The following is an 18,752-nucleotide window of genomic DNA, read 5'->3' on the forward strand; positions in this document are numbered from 1 at the left end:
ACACGCAAGCAGCCGCCTGGTGCACCCCCCTCCCGTGCCGGCGGTCCGCGTGGATCGGTCCAACGAGGGGGGCGCGGCGCCCCCTGGCGGCAGGAGGCGGCGCCCCCGGGAGGAGCCCCACGCGGGACCCCCCCACACGGGCGGGGCCGCGCCGGGGGCGCGGGACGGCGGCCCCCGCGGCCGGGTTTGCCCTCCGAGGCGAAGCGGGTCGGTAACAAGCCGGTGTCCGGTGGAACTGCGCACTGTCCACCCGCGCCACGTGCGAAGGCCGATGGTGGCCGGCGGTGGGACCGTTGGGTTTCATCAATTCGGCTGCAGTCAACGCGCGCGGGCCGTTTCCCGAGCTGCGCCAAAAATTATGTAATTTGGGGTTTTTTGTCTTTTACGAGGTAGTCATTACGTATTCAATAGCGTATTGATGGGACGCATAAAAGCGGGAGGCCCGTGCCGTCGGGCAAAGAGCAGTACGCAGAACGACGCGTCGCATCGGTTGGGGTGCCGAGGAGGACAACCTTGGGGGTGCCCGGGGTGAAAACTGGGGCCCATCAACATCAGAGGGAGTTTTGCTATTGGCTTCAGTGTTTTAAGATTTCACTCCTCGTCTTAGAATAATTTGTTCAGCAGAAGCACAGCTTTTGAAGGGGAAATTCCAGTCAATATATTATGTTCTTTCCCGTTCATTGGATTATTTTACCAAGAGCTATAAAGCTTCCTGCCAAGGTAAATTGACTGTGTTTTAGAGGGGCTGATGTCTTAATTGATTAAGCTTAGAAAAATCAGGCTCATAAACCAGCTTTAGGCAAAGCCATTTTTCTTGTTCATTTAGATATTGAGTAACTGGCAGAAAATCTGCTCACGCAGCCTCTGTTCTCACTTTCAAATGGATTGGATATTCCAGTTTCAGATTTGACAATTTACTGGATGTGTGTATCAGAGGGATCAGAAACATGACTACTGTGTTAAAGTTATGCCCAGAATATCTGTTCTTTATTAGCATCTTGATTTGCTTTCATGTTAGGTGCTGTACAAATATATATACGCTATATGCATTAAAGAGCACTTGGTTCCAAAAGACACATTTGACTGTGCTTTCATTTGTGCATTCCTCCAAATAAGCCTGGTTATCAGTTATCAGAGCTTCTGTGTTTACTAGGTCTCTCTTTTTCATATGTGGGGAACTTAAAAAAAACTCATGAGACTTTACAATTTTAACCTCACACCTTTATCGATACCATACCTGCTGCACTATTAGTCCTACATTTACTATTACAGTTGTAATAATTTCTTTCCTCAGATCCTGATGATGACATCACTGTATAAAGACTTTGTGTACTCTAGCCAATTATCAGTTAAAAACTACTTACGTGTGACATAGAGCAATGTTCCGTAGATCCAGAAGTGCAGGCCTTCTCTACTGCAGTTAAAACGGGTTCTTTCACTAGCAATTATAATAACAGGTCTCACCCTGTCTTCAGGCTGTAGAGCAGTCTGTCTAATAGCAGCAGCAGAAACAAAACCAGTATTTAGTGTAGGGCCTTCCAGTACTGTCTAAAAAACATACGCTGCCAAACTCACCCAGCAGCACGGAACTGGAGACGTCTACGAGACTGAATATAACAACGTGCAACATACTCTCCACGCTGACACAGGAAAAGAGATGCAACTTAGCTCTTTGCTCCCCGAAAAAGCAGGACAGTGTCTTACAAGTTTGGTTTTATTGAAGATATATTTAAGCAAATTCCAGTCAACAGCCCAATGAAATCCCCAAAATACCACGTTCAAAAATACGCTAAGGGGTATTCGCATTCAGAGGGAGGATTTTCACCTTAATATCTGCAATTATTTGTTTATTCATTCTAAACCCAGGGCACTGATTGCTTTGGTACTCATTCAAAAATGAGAGCATCTGTCTAAATCACAATTAAATAAAAAGCTGAGAAGATAAATCACAGATTACGAAAATTGCATTTTAAGGAAAGGAACACAAAAGACACGATAGTTCCTGCTGTCAGCTCCTTGAAGCCTTTGGTATTACAAAACTGCAAAGCATATTGCCAGTTGAGCTTTTCCCATTAGCTGTAGTCTCTCACAATTTACCAATAGAAATTAACAGGAAAATTTTACCAACATAAGCTAGCAATTTCCTCATTACTTATAATATTAATTTATTTGTAAAGGAATAAAATTTTGTTGTACCTCTATGGATTTAGATTAAATATGACTTATTTGAGGGTGTGTGCAGGCCATGCTCTCTTCTATATTATGTTAATTTAAGCCTGTACTCTCAACCTAAAAAGAAATTAAAATAGTCTAGATTTATGTTTTTGTAAATGAGTACAGAATCTGAACTAACGCAATACCTATCGAGTATCTCTAGAGTAATTTCTTTCGCTAGTGTTTTGGGTACACAATGATGTTGTCAAATGTATTCTTACTGTTAATTTTGTTGCTCTGAACTATCAAACATGGAAGTTGAATATTCATTTGTACGTATACCTGTGTTGGCTCAGCTCAGCCATTTCCTTTTCTCCCTCTCAAACACCTTTGCACTTGCTTTTCAGTCTGCTCTCCTCATGGGGAAATGATCCATCAAGATTCATACAGCTGCCACTGCATCACCTTAAAACCTCCTTTCTAAAACAATGTCTGTCAGAGTGTCAGTAATGTTGTTTGTCACAGCTGAGTTAAACTGTGAGCTGACACACCCATTTTTAATAATGAACTTCTATTGTCATTGTTTCCTCTCAGCCCTGCTCCCCTCCACTTTCATCTCAGTCGTCTGCTGCACGTGTTACACGTGCCTCCTGATGGTTGCAGTGGGCAACCCCACTTCTAAATGAATGTGTTAGATAAAAGACCATGAGGTTTTACAGATATGGTGGTCTGTCCCCCTATATTTTTGCTCACTGATCTATGCTATCCCAGAAATCTCACCTCTGTTATGAACTTCACTCAAAGCTGGTAGTGGGAACCTGTGCTGCTATTTAACCCTTCCTACCTCCAGTCCATCTCCCTCACCTTGTGCCCTCTCCTTACCTACAGATGAATACATCAGCTATGTTCTACTTCACCATTTTGCTGGAAAGAAGGAGCAAGATTGTGGGTAAGGCAAAGGAGAGGAGGACTGAGCACTAACAATACAGTGAATGGCAGTGATTATACTCCAGCTCTGAGAGAGGTCAAAGTTGATAGCAGTCCAGAGAGATCTAATGGTATGGAACAGGCCTGAGATGGGCCACCAGGAAGTGAAGAGCTATAGTGGAGTGTTGCTGCGGTAGTAATGATATATCAGTATCTAGAAAACATTTGGCAGTATGTACGTTTAGAATCTCTGTTCTACTGTAATATTGATACATTGCCTATCACTAATTTGTACAGTGCCTAATTCTGATCTTTGAGATTTTCATGTACTAGAAGAACAGAAAGAGTGGATAAAAACTGTTGTGAATCTCAGACTGGATGTAGAAGTGGCAAAATGGTACTATTTGTGATCTCTTCGTTGCAAATATTTTCAAAATTGCATACAAGTTCTTTGAAGTTCATTGGGTAACTCCAGAACTATTCCAGTGTAGCATGGATGACAATTTGATTTAGAAAGAAATTTATGTTTCAAAATAGGAGGTCTCTTACTTGGCAGGACAACAGAACTGGTGCTTATATCTTGCTCTACAAAGTCATATACATATATATCTCTCTGTGTGTTACAGTTCTACTTCTTTCTTGCAGGAATGCTTTCAGTCAGTGAGTGGCTGAAGCAGTCACCTGGTTGTTTGATACTTTGGAAAGCAGTATTAATCTATATTGATGGCCCATGGCTTATAGGTTCCAGGTTTGTCTTTTGGAATCTGAAAGAAAATATAAAGAAAACAATATCATTTTGCTAAGGGGAAAGAAAACTTGCTGTAATTCATAAATGCATGTTCCTTACAAGCCATTTAAATGTCACTGCATGCACAAATCCCCACTTTTTCATGTTATAAAAGGTTGTGAAATCAATGAATTTACCTCTAGTCAATAGTGACATACTTGTAATTGAACAGGTAATTAAGTGCATATCTCCATAGCACAGGTGAGCTCACAGCCTGAAAGGCTCAGATTAGAGGAACTGACATACGAAGTTCCATTATGCAACATGGTTTAATGAGACTACGTTAAATCATGGAGGCCATGGTGTTTGCAAGGAAATTCTACATTTCTGAGGGCATTCCTGGAGATAGAAGATCAACTCCTGATGACTGGATAACAACTTCACCTTTATTTAAATTCTAAGTTGTTACCAAATGTTTGCACAACACCTAGCCCACAAAGGTTCTTGATCTTGGCTATGGCTTATCTTAATATGAGAAATTTTGTCACTGTGAAAGACTTGACCGTTGGATATCCTGCACAGAAGGAAGCAGAAGTGGGGTGGATGTGGAGTTCACAGACCCATCCTCCAGGCAGGTTGAGGTCAGGGGCTCGCTAGCTGGCTACAATTGGAAGACAGATGGGCCTGCAGGTTCACCTGACCCAACTTGTGTCATTTTTCATAGACAAATTTTCAGCCTAGGGTACAATACAGTTGTTCAAACTCAGATCTGCGTTGAAAAGCTTTTATGTTGAAAGCTTTAATTAATGGACCTTGACACAGTTTGGTCTGGTGTTTCCTATTTTCCAGGCCCCCAAACAGTTGATTCAGTTTGCCTTCTGACTGGATATGGATTGAGGGGAGAATGGCTGCTAAACTCTTGCTGTTTATCTGTTTGATAATCGCTCCTATGCTTTACTACTTTAATTTTTGTATTCCTTTTTTTTCTTTTTCTCTTCAACTTATAAATAGAAATTTTGGGCAAGTGACAATGTATTAAGTTACTGCAGATACATCTACTTTTACAGTGCCAAAAGGACGACTACGATGGAAAACCCGTTGAGTGGCTAAAGCTATTAATTCAGAAAACAATGTCACCATTCCCATCTTGCCCTCCTTTCTGAAGAAATTCTTGCATGATCATAGTTGGCCAGGACAGATGGGGGAGGGAAGTTGGCTCCTGCATCATACTCCTACAAAAATAAGTCCTCTCCAGCAGGCTACTGCTCTGTCCTGCCAGCCCCTTCTAGTGAGGGAAGTGCAAGATACACGAAGAGCAGACTGAAGGCATTACTCTGGAAAGAAAGACACAGAGAACTGCAAGGGTGAGGGTACATTTTCTTGCCATTCTCATTTTGAAGAAAGCAGAGGCAAAGCACGCAGATGGTTATCCAAATAACTTCAGTGAATGTGGGGAAAATTTCAATAAAAGGGCACCGACTACCAGTTGTGGGTACCTGTTTCATCTGTGTGAGAGGGAAATTATTAGAAGATAGTGGTATGTCAGAACCATCTGCTTTCAAGGGCTTTTAGATTAAAGGAGGTACATAAATTTGAATGATTACCACTGAAGAAACAGCACAGGTTCCTCAGTTCATGTTACTCTGTCAACACAGCTGAGCAAAGCGCCACTGATTAAATAAAGTGCAAAGCTCTGCTAATTGTGGTATGTTGAGGAAAAGAGACTTGGCTCACCGATTAGTCTACGTGCACAGTCCATTCAGATTAAAGAGAACTGAATAGTTGGCTAGCTCACGAAAGAAATGAAAACAACCTTACCATCTCAGTAAAGACACCATCACAGGCCATGCGAATCCGCTCAAGAGTCAAGGGGCTGTTCAGTGTGAAGTTCAGGGGCAGTCCTCTTTCTTTCCGTGCAGCAGCCACTGCATCTCCTATTGCAAAGAACACTGAGCTGCCCAAGAAGAATCCAGCCTCCCCCATGCCCTGACAGGGGAAAGAGGCAGCTGGAGAGACTGGCTGTAGAAACTGGTAGCAGAGAGTTAAATCGGCACATCTCCACTGTAGTTATCTGAGATACAGAGCTGGTGTGATTCAGTGTATTTGTTCAAGTCCAGTATATTTGGATTTAACAATTTTCCTTGCATCTCTGAGAACTTTCAAATCAGAAAAAGATCCAAGGACCAGGTTTTGGATGATGGGTATCATTTTAAAATTCACAATACAGCTATACTATCAAAAGAGCTTCCTGCTGGGACTTCAGTGCTGACGTTATAAAGCCATGAAATAATTCATGACTTCTCACATAAACTAGCTTTTCTATATCCAAGTGGAATTAATTCTGCATGATGAAACAAGACAGACAGACACTCACCCTCACCACCCCCTTAGCCCCTCTTGCATGGATAAAGTTTGTGCTGTCTAATTGTGATAAGAAATGTGGCCTTTGTCTCTATCTGTTTTCTTCATGTGGAAGAGTTTGTTTACTCATTTACACTTTGTAAGGCCAGATTTTCTTCGGGAAATTCCCATTCCTTTGGGTACTGGTTTTGGCTGGGATAGAATTAATTTTCTTCATAGTAGCTGGTATGGTGCTATGTTTTGGATTTGTGCTGAAAACAGCTCTGACAACACAGGGATGTTTTAGTTATTGCTGAGCAGTGCTTACACACCATCTTCTCAGACTGCTCTGCCAGCAAGTAAGCTGGAGGTGCACAAGGAGTTGGGAGGGGACACAGCTGGGACAGCCGACCCCAACTGACCAAAGGGATATTCCACACTGTATGATGTCATGGTCAGCAATAAAAGCTGGGGGAGGAAGAAGGAAGGAGGGGGACGTTCGAAGTTATGGTGTTTGTCTTCCCAAGTAAACACTACACGTGATGGAGCCCTGTTTTCCTGGAGATGGCTAAATGTCTGCCTGCTAATGGGAAGTAGAGAATCAATTCCATTCCTTATTTCGCTTTGCTTGCACACACAGCTTTTGCTTTATTTATTAAACTGTCTTTATCTCAGCCCACGAGTTTTCTCACTTTTACCCTTCCAATTCTCTCTCCCATTCCACCGGGGCAAGTGAGTGAGCAGTTGTGTGGGGCTGAGCTACCTGTTGGGGTTGAACCAGGACACTTTGTCATACCTGCTTTAGATTCGAGGCTGGAACAGTGGTCATTTCTGTCTTTTAGTAGCCAGAGGCCAACACTCCTCTTCAAACTCCACTCCTCTTCCTACACTCCACTCAAAGTTCCCATTTTGAGGTGCTTTTTTATGTTTTTTTTTTAATTTTGAGTCTGTGAACAGTGCTCAATTCTAGTATGGAGTGCCTCCTCAGAGGATGATGTACCCTTAAAACAGAAAGAATGGTGCTCTGCCGTGGTTAATGGAAGAACTGGGCTCTATTCCCATACCTATTATAGGTTTCCTGTGAGATTCTAGAAAGTCACTTAATCTTTTGTGTCATGACTTCTCTGCCTTTAAAAAGGATTATAATATTTCTTTCTTCCATCCTTTCTACTGTCTAGGAAGTTTAAGCTCTTTAAGATGGACTCTCACTTCTGATATAGCACAACATGTAGGTACAAAAAAGTTTCAGTTTGGATTAGGGTTTCTAAGTGTTACTGTAATACCAATAAATCACAGGAAGAAAATTAGTCAAAAACGTCAGAACATCAGTGTTTCACCATTTAAGTACAATTTGTTCCATGGCTGAAACTGGAATTTTTTATTTTTTTGGTTTTTTGGGGGGGAAAGTCTACCATACCTACAGTCACTTACAGTTTTGCAGCAGAATCACCTGGTGTGCTTGCAAGCAGTAAGTTTGGCATGTTTACCTTGGAAGAATAGATAGCAATTGAGTTGCATGAATTTGGCAGTAAATAGACATGGAACTGCTCAGGAATGTCACAGATGGCAGGGATTGTATATGTATCTGGGACAAGAGTGAGTTGTTTTCCTTCTGGGGAGAAGTAGAATTCTTCTATTGTATAAAGACCAACTCCCTGAACGAAGGCCCCTTCAATCTGAACAAAGAAAGAAAAGGTAAACTTTTACATCTCATTCAGCCATTTTAAAAGATAAAAACATATATACAATTAGACTTACTTTCTAAGATTACACATGAATTGGCATCTTTCCTTCCAAAAGTAGATATTAGCCAACATAGACCAAAATAGGACCAAGCTGTCCTCATCTGACTTATATAAATATTTTTATTGGCTCAAGTTCTACTCTTCCTTATTCCTGGCTACACTCACTGTAACCAGTCCAGTTACCTCTGATTCGCTTTGGCAAAATTAAGAGTTGAGTCAAATCCACTGACTTCAAGCTTATTGCCCACAGGAACTCCAGTGATGAGATATTTGCCCAGGGACTATGATATAAATAGCCTGCTCAATCTGTTATTTGCTTAAAAAGATTTGCAGATAGCTAATGAAATTTATTCTAGAGAAAAACATCTCATACACAAATAGCTGATAGGTTATAAGAGGCCAACCTAAAGTAGGAAGGAACAACTGCTGAGTAGACACCTGGCCTATGACAGTGGTGATGTAAACACTGGTGCAAGGTGAACATGGAATTGAACTGCTAAGAAAGAATGATTTGGCAAATTTGGCAATTCTTGAATGTGCAAAATAAACGTAATCTTTTAGGCAAAGGACAAGTATTTGAGGATGAGCCTATAGTAGGATAAATAAGCAGGATAAGAGAAGCTTTAAAATTTAGGTCATATTTTTAGGAGCTTTTCCTTTGATTCTGAAAAGAAATTACAAATACTTTTTACACTGTGAGTTCACCGCCACTCTCTTATTTGCAATCTATTAGTGAGTGACACCGCTTTTGTCACTATTCAGTTTGTCTGTAGGTATAGGTAGTTGAATTCATAGTACAAAGCTATGGATATAACAGACCTTTAAAGAAAGGTCAGTTCTATGGCAATAGGATTTTGCATTACATTTGAATTTACTACCACAGCTGAAGTCAACAGTGCTCTGCAGCTGGTTAAGATTTAGCCCTCATCAGTAATTCCGGGGTAGAGCAAATTGAACAGGAAAAGGTCATAGGGAGATTTGGGGTGCTAATCCTGCAAGACATTTACAAAGTCTGTTGGATCTCCTTTTCTCATCACTTCGCAGAAGATGAACAAGAAGTAGAAAAATTAACCTAGTATTATTTGTAGCTGCAAATAAAAACAAATACTAGCACATTGTCAATCCATCATCCTTGAGTGTTAATGGATAGTGTCTCATAGGCTTTGGTGGCTATTAAATTGACCAATAACAGCAATCATTTAGGCACAAAGAGGAATGTTCACTAACATCTAATATAAAGCAAAACTACGTAAGTTCATACCTGTCCTATATCTATAGCTGGATTTATGCTAAAACAGGCATCCATGACATTGTCTGTTCTGATGTTCTGTTAAAGAAATAAAAGGTGTTATAAAGTTATATTTAAAATACGCAACAACAAAGGGATCCTAAACAATATATAGTCTCACCCATGAAAGATGTATCATCACAAGTATTATAAATTTATTCTGAAACATGAAAGCTACTTGAGACAGGCTGTGTTGATGGAGAGTTTATCTAGATAATGCATTTCTGGTGGTTGTCTGAAACTTGGAATATGACGTGCATATCCCATGAGTAACAGGATGATCATGAATTCAAGAATGGCTTTGTTGCTTGTTCTTTATAGAATCTGAATTGCTTGAAGTGATATTTAGCCACTTCCTATGCTTTTTTATGAGTGTGGAAGCACAGTCACCTGAACTCAGGTGACTCAATTCAGGGAGTGGACAGGGAAGGATGTCTACTGGGCTGTCCTTATACAAGGTCCAGTGGCTTCTTCTCCTAAATCCCAGCCTGGTGGGTTCACAGACCTTAGTGATTTTGGAGTCTCAATCAACATGGGCTACTAGATATCTGTCAGTCACTGTAGCCAAATGTGCTTCCCCAGTAGCCAGAAGACATTGCAGTGGTGTCTATACAATGCTGCTGAGAGCTATTTCTGTGCTAAATCTGTGCTTTGCAACAGGTCATGATATGTGACACTGTCTTCACCTGTTTTAAATGTAACTCTGTTAAAAAGGGGACTGTAACTAATTATATGGTCCTGTTGTTGAAGACCTGTAGGGAGATGTTCAGAACATCTAATTGAATTTCAAAGCCATCATATATGGTAGAAACATTAGACCTCCTTTATTTTCTGCTGTTTTCATAGTATTTCTTATTCTTATGGTTAACACCAGACTTTATCACAAGAACAGGATGAACAAATGATATTGTAAAGGGCACTATAGCCATGTATTGTTCTGCTGGCATTTTGTTGGGTACATCCAATAGACTATGTCTTTGTTCTTAGTCAAAAGAAGCAAAAGAAAAAAATTGTCATATGAATGTAATGATGGTGGGAAATTCACCCGACACTTCTTCCAGTTCATTGTACTGTTTGACATTACCTTGTGGGGTCCTGTCAAACAGTCAATTTCTACTTCAGAACATGCAACGCCAAAGAGAAAATACGGGAATGCATGGCCTTTCTTTGTGTCCCAGTTCATGTTTGTAACATATCCTCTGGAAGAAATAAGAACATCCCTCAGATTAGATGAATTTGATCAAGAAGCCCCCCTCTGCCTATCCTTGTCCTCACTGTTGATATCACCACAGGAATCATATAACAGGATATATCATAAAATTTCTAAGCTAACTATTTTCGTAGGATCTCTATAGTCAAAGACAATCTAGGGTGTAGCAGCACTGATAAATATATGTTGTGTGGGATGGTTTGGGAGGACAGGAGAGTTGCAAACCATGATGGTTTGCAAAATTCCTTGTGGGCCTCCCGTGTCCTACCGTAGTTGAACTTGGAGAAGACTCTGTGCATCAACAGTCAAACTAGCCAACCAAGAATATCAAGTGCTTCTGAAATCAGTATGTGTTGAAGAGAAGAATTCCTCTTGTCTAAACACTGCAGTCTCTGGTCCAGGCAACTTCCCAATTGTTTGTGTGCTGCATCTGATATGGCCTTGAGAAGGCTGAATGGGGACATTTTTAGCCTTCCTGCAACTTATTGAAAAAGTAGCACCTCCAATGACAAGAAATTAAAAAAGACTAATAGTTTTCCTTACGTGAAATAGCCAGTAGCTGAAAGGCTGATGCTCTGCTTGTGAGCCTCTCTGATCTGCAAAAGGTGTGCTCAAAGAGAGAAAATTAAAAGTGAAACTTTAAAAAATCATTTTGAAGAAAAAGGACCCTGAGTAAAAGCTTTATGTTCCCTTGTGCTCTGAATGAGTCTTTAGGAAAGGACACATTGCAAAGACTCTGAAGTTGGACATTGTGTTGCACCACTTGCTTTTACACTGTTTCCTCTCCTCCTCTCCTCCAGTTTACCACACACAAGGAGGCCCCTTCTCCCTCCAAAAGAATGGCAGCTTTCACTCTACACAAACTGGTTGATCATAATCTAATAGTAAGAAACAGAGAGAGACATTTACCCAGTCTTCCCATTTGCCGTTAGGATTTTCTTTTCATATAGGGTACAGATGCTTCCAAAGGATTTGGCAAGCATCCCAGGGAGAAAGAAGGTTGGGCATCATTGAACAACCCACAAACCCAAATCTGTCTGCTGTTTTCAAAGCAGTACTAGTTCTTTTTTGGTGAAGTTAATTAAATTCATTCTGAGGGCCATAACTCTGTTCATTTACCTACAGTTTTCACTGCTAACTGCCAGCTACAAAGCAGCACTTTGCAAAGAGTGGCATTGGCATCTGCTTTAATGTAACTAAAGTCTTCACATACCAGGCTATCACTGAAACCATCAACAAAAAGAAGATAAAGGACCTGACTCTCCTCCTATTTTGATTTACTAGATAGAAAACAACTGGCTTGAATATTTTATTACAAATTAAATGAAAGCAGAATTGTTCCCAAAGCATTTAAATGGATAAGGGTGTTTCAGTATGATTATTAAAAAGGTACCTGAAATATAATTTATGCTAAATTTTCCTTTAAATATTGTTTAGATACAGAACAAATTTGTTTATCAGCAATCTAAAAAAAATCTATTTTGTAAATCTTATACAGTAAAGCCAAAGAAAGTGAACTTTTTTAACAGTGTTCCATAATTTGCCTTGCTTTAAGCTCTGCATGTAAGATAAACTAGCAAGAGAGATTTTGAGATAAAAGAACTCAAAGCTTCTCAAAACAAAAACAAAATTATGAATCCTCAGAGGGACGTTCATTATTCAACAGAACGACTGATTATGTGAAAAAATGGTAATAAGTCTAACCTGGACTGCTCTTGCATTGATTTCCGTTCCGACTGATCCTGCTGTGTATTTGCCATTGGGTACAGTTGTTGTGCTTGTTTCACAGAAATGTATGTATGACAACAGTATCTTCAGTTCACGACTGGCAATCTGTAATACGAATAAACAAAAAGATATTCAGTCCCTCTTGAAGATGCAATCTCAAGTCAGGAATTCATTGTGCCATTCATCTCTCTTTCTATAGACACACACAGATAAATGACCTAATTCAACATTAATACTGTGACTAGGACAAATGCAGAAGTCTTCCTTAGCAATTATTCTGTAAAACAAATATTGTATGAATAAATTCAGATAATAGAAGATAAGATAAAACAATATAATACAATACTGTATGTTTTGCCTCTAATTAATTTCTCTCTCTAAATAACTTTTAGTTACATGCAGAAAATTTTAAATCAAATTTAAAAAACAATGACTCATTCTCCCTCATGAAGTTTCAAATCTTATCTGTATATTTTATTTTCTATCTCATTTTAAATAGCTTGGTTAGTTTGTGTTCCCATTTTATTGTGTTTCACAGTGTTCTAATATTCAGATGTTCGTTCAGCTCATTTTGAAGGAGTGGCCTAATTTTAGCTCCAAAATGACCAATTTGGCACATAGTTTTTTTTATCACTATTTACACCAGAAATGCATAAAATTAACTGATGTTATTATTGGTGTTGGATACACTATAAAGTTAAATTTTCAGCACTTTAACTCCCCCTGAAAAGAACCATTGAGTTATTTTTGCATGTGCTCTCTGTGCCCTAGGTATCCTGATAACAGTGATGCTACCACAAAGATGTTCATCTCCTTTCCGGGTCTTGAAAGATCACTTTGATTATAGCTTATAATTTTCCTAAGCTTTGTCATCATCAATATCTCAGAAGCAACAACCCTATATTAAACTTAGCATTCTTATGTCTATAGAACGTGCCTATTGCACTTCTTCCTTTTGGCTCAGTTATCTCTCTTGTATTTTGCTTACCCTCAGATGCTAACTCACTCACCTGTAACATCTTAGTGTGAATTCCTTGTCCCAGTTCAATTCCACCATGAGTGACGAGCACAGACCCATCTATATAGATATGGACGAGAACTCCAGCCTAGAGAAAAGCCACAGAAACTTGGTAATTGTCTTACTGCACTGAACAAAGGTGCATAAGAAAAAGAACAAGGCAAAGACAGATTTAATTGACAAGAATCAGTATATTATTAAAAGGGTGTGGAAATTCTGTTTCAGTCTGACAATAACAGATTTCACTGCTCTAAGACAGGATAGACTCTAAATGAGCTAGTAGTTATTCACAGTTCTGCAGGGATCACAGTAATTAGTTCAAATAACAGAAAAGCATATTTTTCTTCTCGTGAAATTGGGTGAATTAAGAACATGCTGGGTCTAGTTATAATGTACGTGTAGCCCCAGATACTATTCCCTCCTCATCCACAATAAGAGGACAGAGCAGAATTTGAACCTGGAATCAAAGGCATTTTGGACAGATGGCAAGTATCTCCTACTATGAACATCTACAGAACTTTTCATTTAGAACAAACGATAGCAGAGTTACACTCTTGTTTTTCTGAAGCTGAAGGAGTAGTCCTAGTCCTTTTTGTTTGCATGTATCCATACAGGGTAATAATAAGCTGATGTTCAGAGTATATAATTTTGATGGAGCAATGACACAACTGCTTATCCATTCACTCTCATAGGCTGTCCAGAGGATGGCTTAGAACCTGATTCACTTTCTGTTCGTACTTTGGTGCAGCGTTGTGTTAATAAATAGCTATCTTAAACAGGGGAAATGCAAGAAGCAGGCAGGAATGGAAGTGACAAACTCTCATTCATGGTAAAATCGGGAACAAATAACTTCCCAAGGAATGGGTATGAAATTAATCAATCCCATACAAGCCATCCACTCCTATGAAGGAACAAGTGGATATGTAGGAGAACTAGAAATTCTGTAAAGAGGCATTTCGCTGTAGCATGCAATCAGCTACCAACACTCAGAGATCAAACAGTAGAGCCTTAGAAGTGTTGTGAAATACAGTGTCTCCAGGACATCTTTTTATTTGTTGTTAATTCTACATTGAGAAATAATGGCCATGTGATCTCTTTGGTGCCAATTTGTGAAGTTTGCAATCAGATTACGTTTTGCTGGTGTCAGTTAGAGTCTCAGCTGACAGAGACAAGATTAAACAATAAAACTCCCAAGATTTAGATCTAGATTTTTGGAAATTCAATGCAATGCCTGCACTTTATTTTGAAGGTTTTGGTGAAATGTAACCATTATTTATGTCTTTTTTTTCACCTTTTTTATCAAATGAATTGGGATCCCTAGATTCAATGTTTCTTTACCATGAGAACATTGTTGGATGAAATACATTAATGTCTCTCTGAGCTTTTATTCTACAAACTTGTGCAGAAACAATCAAGAGATAGAATGAACAACTAACAGATGAACCATGTGGATTTACTTTTTCATGCATTTTACTCTCATAAACAAATAAAAATGTTTGTTCATTTAACCTGAAACTCATTTGAAAGTATTTTTGGTTCAAGGTGTGAATTTAAAAAAAAAAAAAAAGCAGCTAGAAGATTTCCCCAGAAATACCACTATCTTGAGCCATAAAAAAAAAAAATCACAGAATCATAGAATGGTTTGGGTTGGAAGGGACCTTAAAGATCATCTAGTTCCAACCCTCCTGCCATGGGCAGGGACACCTCCCACTAGACCAGGTCGCTCAAAGCCCCATCCAGCCTGGCCTTGAACACCTCCAGGGATGGGGCATCCACAGCTTCCCTGGGCATCCTGTAGCAGAGCTTAACCTATATAGAAATGGGACTATCTGAACTGTAGGAGTGAGAATTTTTCTCAGTATGGACCAGATTATGGAAGATTCCAACTTCCACATTTTTACAGTGAATTATTTAGCTTTATGGTGGATAAAGATAACATGTTCGGAATTAAAAATTCATACTTCTGTGAGGTGAATAATCATAGAATGGTTTGGGCTGGAAGGGACCTTCAACCCAAGGGAAGATCATCTAGTTCAACCTCCCCTGCCATGGCCAGGAACATCTATCTTTCACTAGATCAGGTTGCTCAAAGCCCCGTCTCGTACTGAGTAAGCCTTTATAAAGAGATCAGCCAGATGGAGAGATAGTCTTTCCAAAAGAAAGTATATCTCAGTGGATGACATTTTATGCAGTCCAACATGTTGGAATTCTTTTCTCTTTCTCCTTCCTGCCTGTAGAGATTATACTCCCTCTAGTTTTGGAGAGAAAAGTAGAGATCTTATATCGTAAACGCACTATTTCAAATAGGTTACCTGATGAAAATAAGTTGCATTAAATCCAACAGAAAACTTTATGGGAATTGTGGCAATCCCTTTCTTTTTCCAATAATTTTTCATGTTAAATTCTTCCACTATTGCTTTTCTGCTGTAGTAGTCAGACTTGTCCAAACATTCTTCCCAACATTTCCACAGATTCTCTGCATCAGACTCTTCTTTGAAGGATGTCAGGTTAACTCCTTTGTACATGTTTATTTCCCTAACCTAAACAGCAAACAAATTTACACAGTGCTGAAAATAAACATTGCCTTATAATATATTGACATATTATATGCAATATAATGACATGTATAATGATGTAATGAAATAATTAATACTTATCTATAATAAACATAATGTAGTATCCCTTTGTTGAAGAAAATCACTGCTCAAATGGCCTGATCTTTTTACTCATGTCAAATGTCTGTGAACTGAAGTGGTATCCGTGGGATTGTTCACAAGGACTACTCAATGCAAAGAAGGTTGGTAAACTCAAATTGCAAATAAGAGTAGACAAAAAACACAGAACAACATGGAGCTGGGTGAGAAGCTCAATAGCCGTGAAAGAAGAGTAAAATGGATACTTGGTAAATCTCAAGGAGACTTTTGAAAGTGGTGAGAGAACACTTGTGACATGTAAGGAAACCCTAGAGCAACTCTGGGCAAGGCACTAAGTTGACATGAGGAAATCAGTTAAAAGTGTGGAGCAAAGCTTGGGCTTGGAGACAGCAAGTGGACAGCAAGGAACTTTATGATAATAGGCCACCTAATAAAAATTCTTGTCTCTCTGTCTTCATTGAACTTTTAAATCTGAATTTTCTATGTCCCAATATCACTTGACAGGAAATATTGTACCTCCTTAATGATATTTTGTAATCGACATCTGGGCCACAGATGCATTTTTACTGTAGGCAGATGAGAGTTGTACTTAACAAGAATAGACATATCCTTACGAGAAATAAATTGTGACAAAGAGATGTTATTTTCTTTTTGTGGCCAGTTCAATCAGCGTAAGTGGTGTCAGTGAAGAAGGACTTACCAACTCAGATTCATCTTTTGTACAGCCACCATTTATATAGCACTGAAAATCTGCAGCTACAATTCTACCATCATTCATGAATCCAACCTGTAATATAGCAACCGATGCATTAGTGGTCTTTTCTCTCATGTATTTCAAACTTCTCTTTAGAAATAAGCTAAGCGGTTAACAAATACCCCCTGAGGTTCAGGCTACAGAACACAATGGGATTTTTTGCACTGAATTGGAAAAATTACCTGCATGGATTTCTGTCTATAGGATGGTATCAGTTTGGATCTGAATATGCAAACCAAGAGCAAAACCCACAAACAATCAGAATACCTCAGCTGCCCACAAAGCTATTCTCCCATGTAGACATTGACTATAGTCACACAGGATCTGAGAGCTTGTTCACCATGTTTTCTGTATGAACAGAGACCAGAAAGAGGATGACAAGATCACTAAAGAAAATATTGGCTATTATTATGCTATTCTACTTTCTGAAGTATTCCTTTGCAATCATCTTTCATCCTGATGATTTCATCACCTAGACAACACAGCAACATGAACCAATGGTGCATATATTTTACAGAGTACGTGTTCAGAAATATCCACCAAATTTGATTTAATTCTAATTCTGGTTCCTCTTCAACTTTTTCTTTTTTTTTTATAAAATTCATATATGGTTTTATATTTTTTATAGCTTATATAATAGTATTTAAAGGGGAAGAATCGTAGAAAAATGTAAAATAACTGGAGACCAACTTGTTAAATGATGTAAACTGATGCAGCTCCGTCAGGATTAAGGACAAGAAAATAAGAAATAATGAATATTATTGCTGACTAAATCCTGCATAGCTGCACAGATAGGATAAGAGACGGGACTGATGGGGAGAATGATTTTTGCTTAATGTAGTTAAGCAATTCACAGTTTTTGCAGTTAATGCATTTAAGTAAAGGGAAGGTTAGGGTTAGGGTAAGAGGTAGGATTTGAGAGATCAAGATCAACATTCCTTCTCCTTCAAAATTGTAACCATTATCCAGACTTTAGGGAAAAAATGGGAAGTTGTAACTATGTCAAAACAAAACATGAACCATAAGTCTGTAGGAGCTTATTGAAAATTCAGTGAGAAGAACAATTCCTCCATGTTTTTTTCTCCAAAAGCATAAGCTCAGTCATAATTCATAATCCTTATCCTAGCTTCAAGATAGCTAATTAATGAATAATGGCACCGGAATTAATATGATTAATTAATTTTTTCTTCTGCTCTAAATCCATACCTAAATATTTAGCTCCATATAATATTGGACAGTAGGAAAATAACCTCTCCATTGTTTCTTCCCTCCAAGCCTAGTCCTACTTCTAACATCCATCATAAGACACTCAGATAACCAACGGCTGAAACCAAAGGAAACAAGCTTTTGCCACTATTAGTAGCTTTAGGACTCATAGACAATTCAGCGAGAAAACAAAATCTTGCTGGCTCTGCTTTTTCTGGATATTGCATGGGCTGTAGGAATAGGATGGTAGCTGTTGTTTTGATTCATAGTATTTGTCAGGGTGCTCTTAGGACTGGGACAAGGTTGGTGCTGGGTTAGGATTTCAGAAGAGGAGTTTGGTTTCTTGCTCCATCTTGCTAGTCAATGAAATGATGCCGATTTGCCCCAGAAGAAACAATTACCCAGTAATTGAGCAGAATACCTTCTTCTCTCACTCACTTTTTATTTTCCAAAGAAAGGATGCCATCCACCAGTGATTAACATATCCATATTTCTTTCAAGAGCAAAACGGACTGGATGCCCAGTCCTAAAGTGAACATGAAAAAAATACACTTTTATTACAACCTATTCATGCAGATTGCAAAGACTTTATGTGTACATCACCAGACTTCTAGTAATGGCAAGAAATTAGTCCATTCTATGTTTTAGTTGCTTATTAACCTACTGTGCCTGAGTTTAGTCTGATTCAGCAGATTTAATATTTTGGGTTTTTTTGGCTACAGAAACAAAGTAGAGGAAATTAACTTCTCGGTCGTTTCCCTTTAGCTTCTCAATAGGGCAATGCAAGTTCCATGAAGCATGCACAGGACATGTCAAGGAAGCCAGAGTAAAGGTGAGCTATGGCACAAAGGCTTGAGTGAGCACACCTATATATTAGGATAAAAAACACTTTCACTGAAGATCTAGAATGAAATTCAAGCCACTATGCCTGGGAAAGGCCTGAATGGCTGGGACGCGTACAGATCAGCCCTGAGAGAAACCGCGTGGGGCCTTTGTTCTGG

General features: G+C 39.1%; 1 pseudogene; it reads right to left on the minus strand.

The window, feature by feature from the left end:
- Nucleotides 1-751: 751 nt before the first annotated feature.
- The window catches only part of LOC128912397 (aldehyde oxidase 2-like), a 46,803-nt pseudogene continuing 28,802 nt past the window's right edge, over nucleotides 752-18,752 (minus strand).

Source organism: Rissa tridactyla, chromosome 7, assembly GCF_028500815.1.
Source record: "Rissa tridactyla isolate bRisTri1 chromosome 7, bRisTri1.patW.cur.20221130, whole genome shotgun sequence".
NCBI classification, from domain to species: Eukaryota; Metazoa; Chordata; class Aves; order Charadriiformes; family Laridae; genus Rissa; species Rissa tridactyla.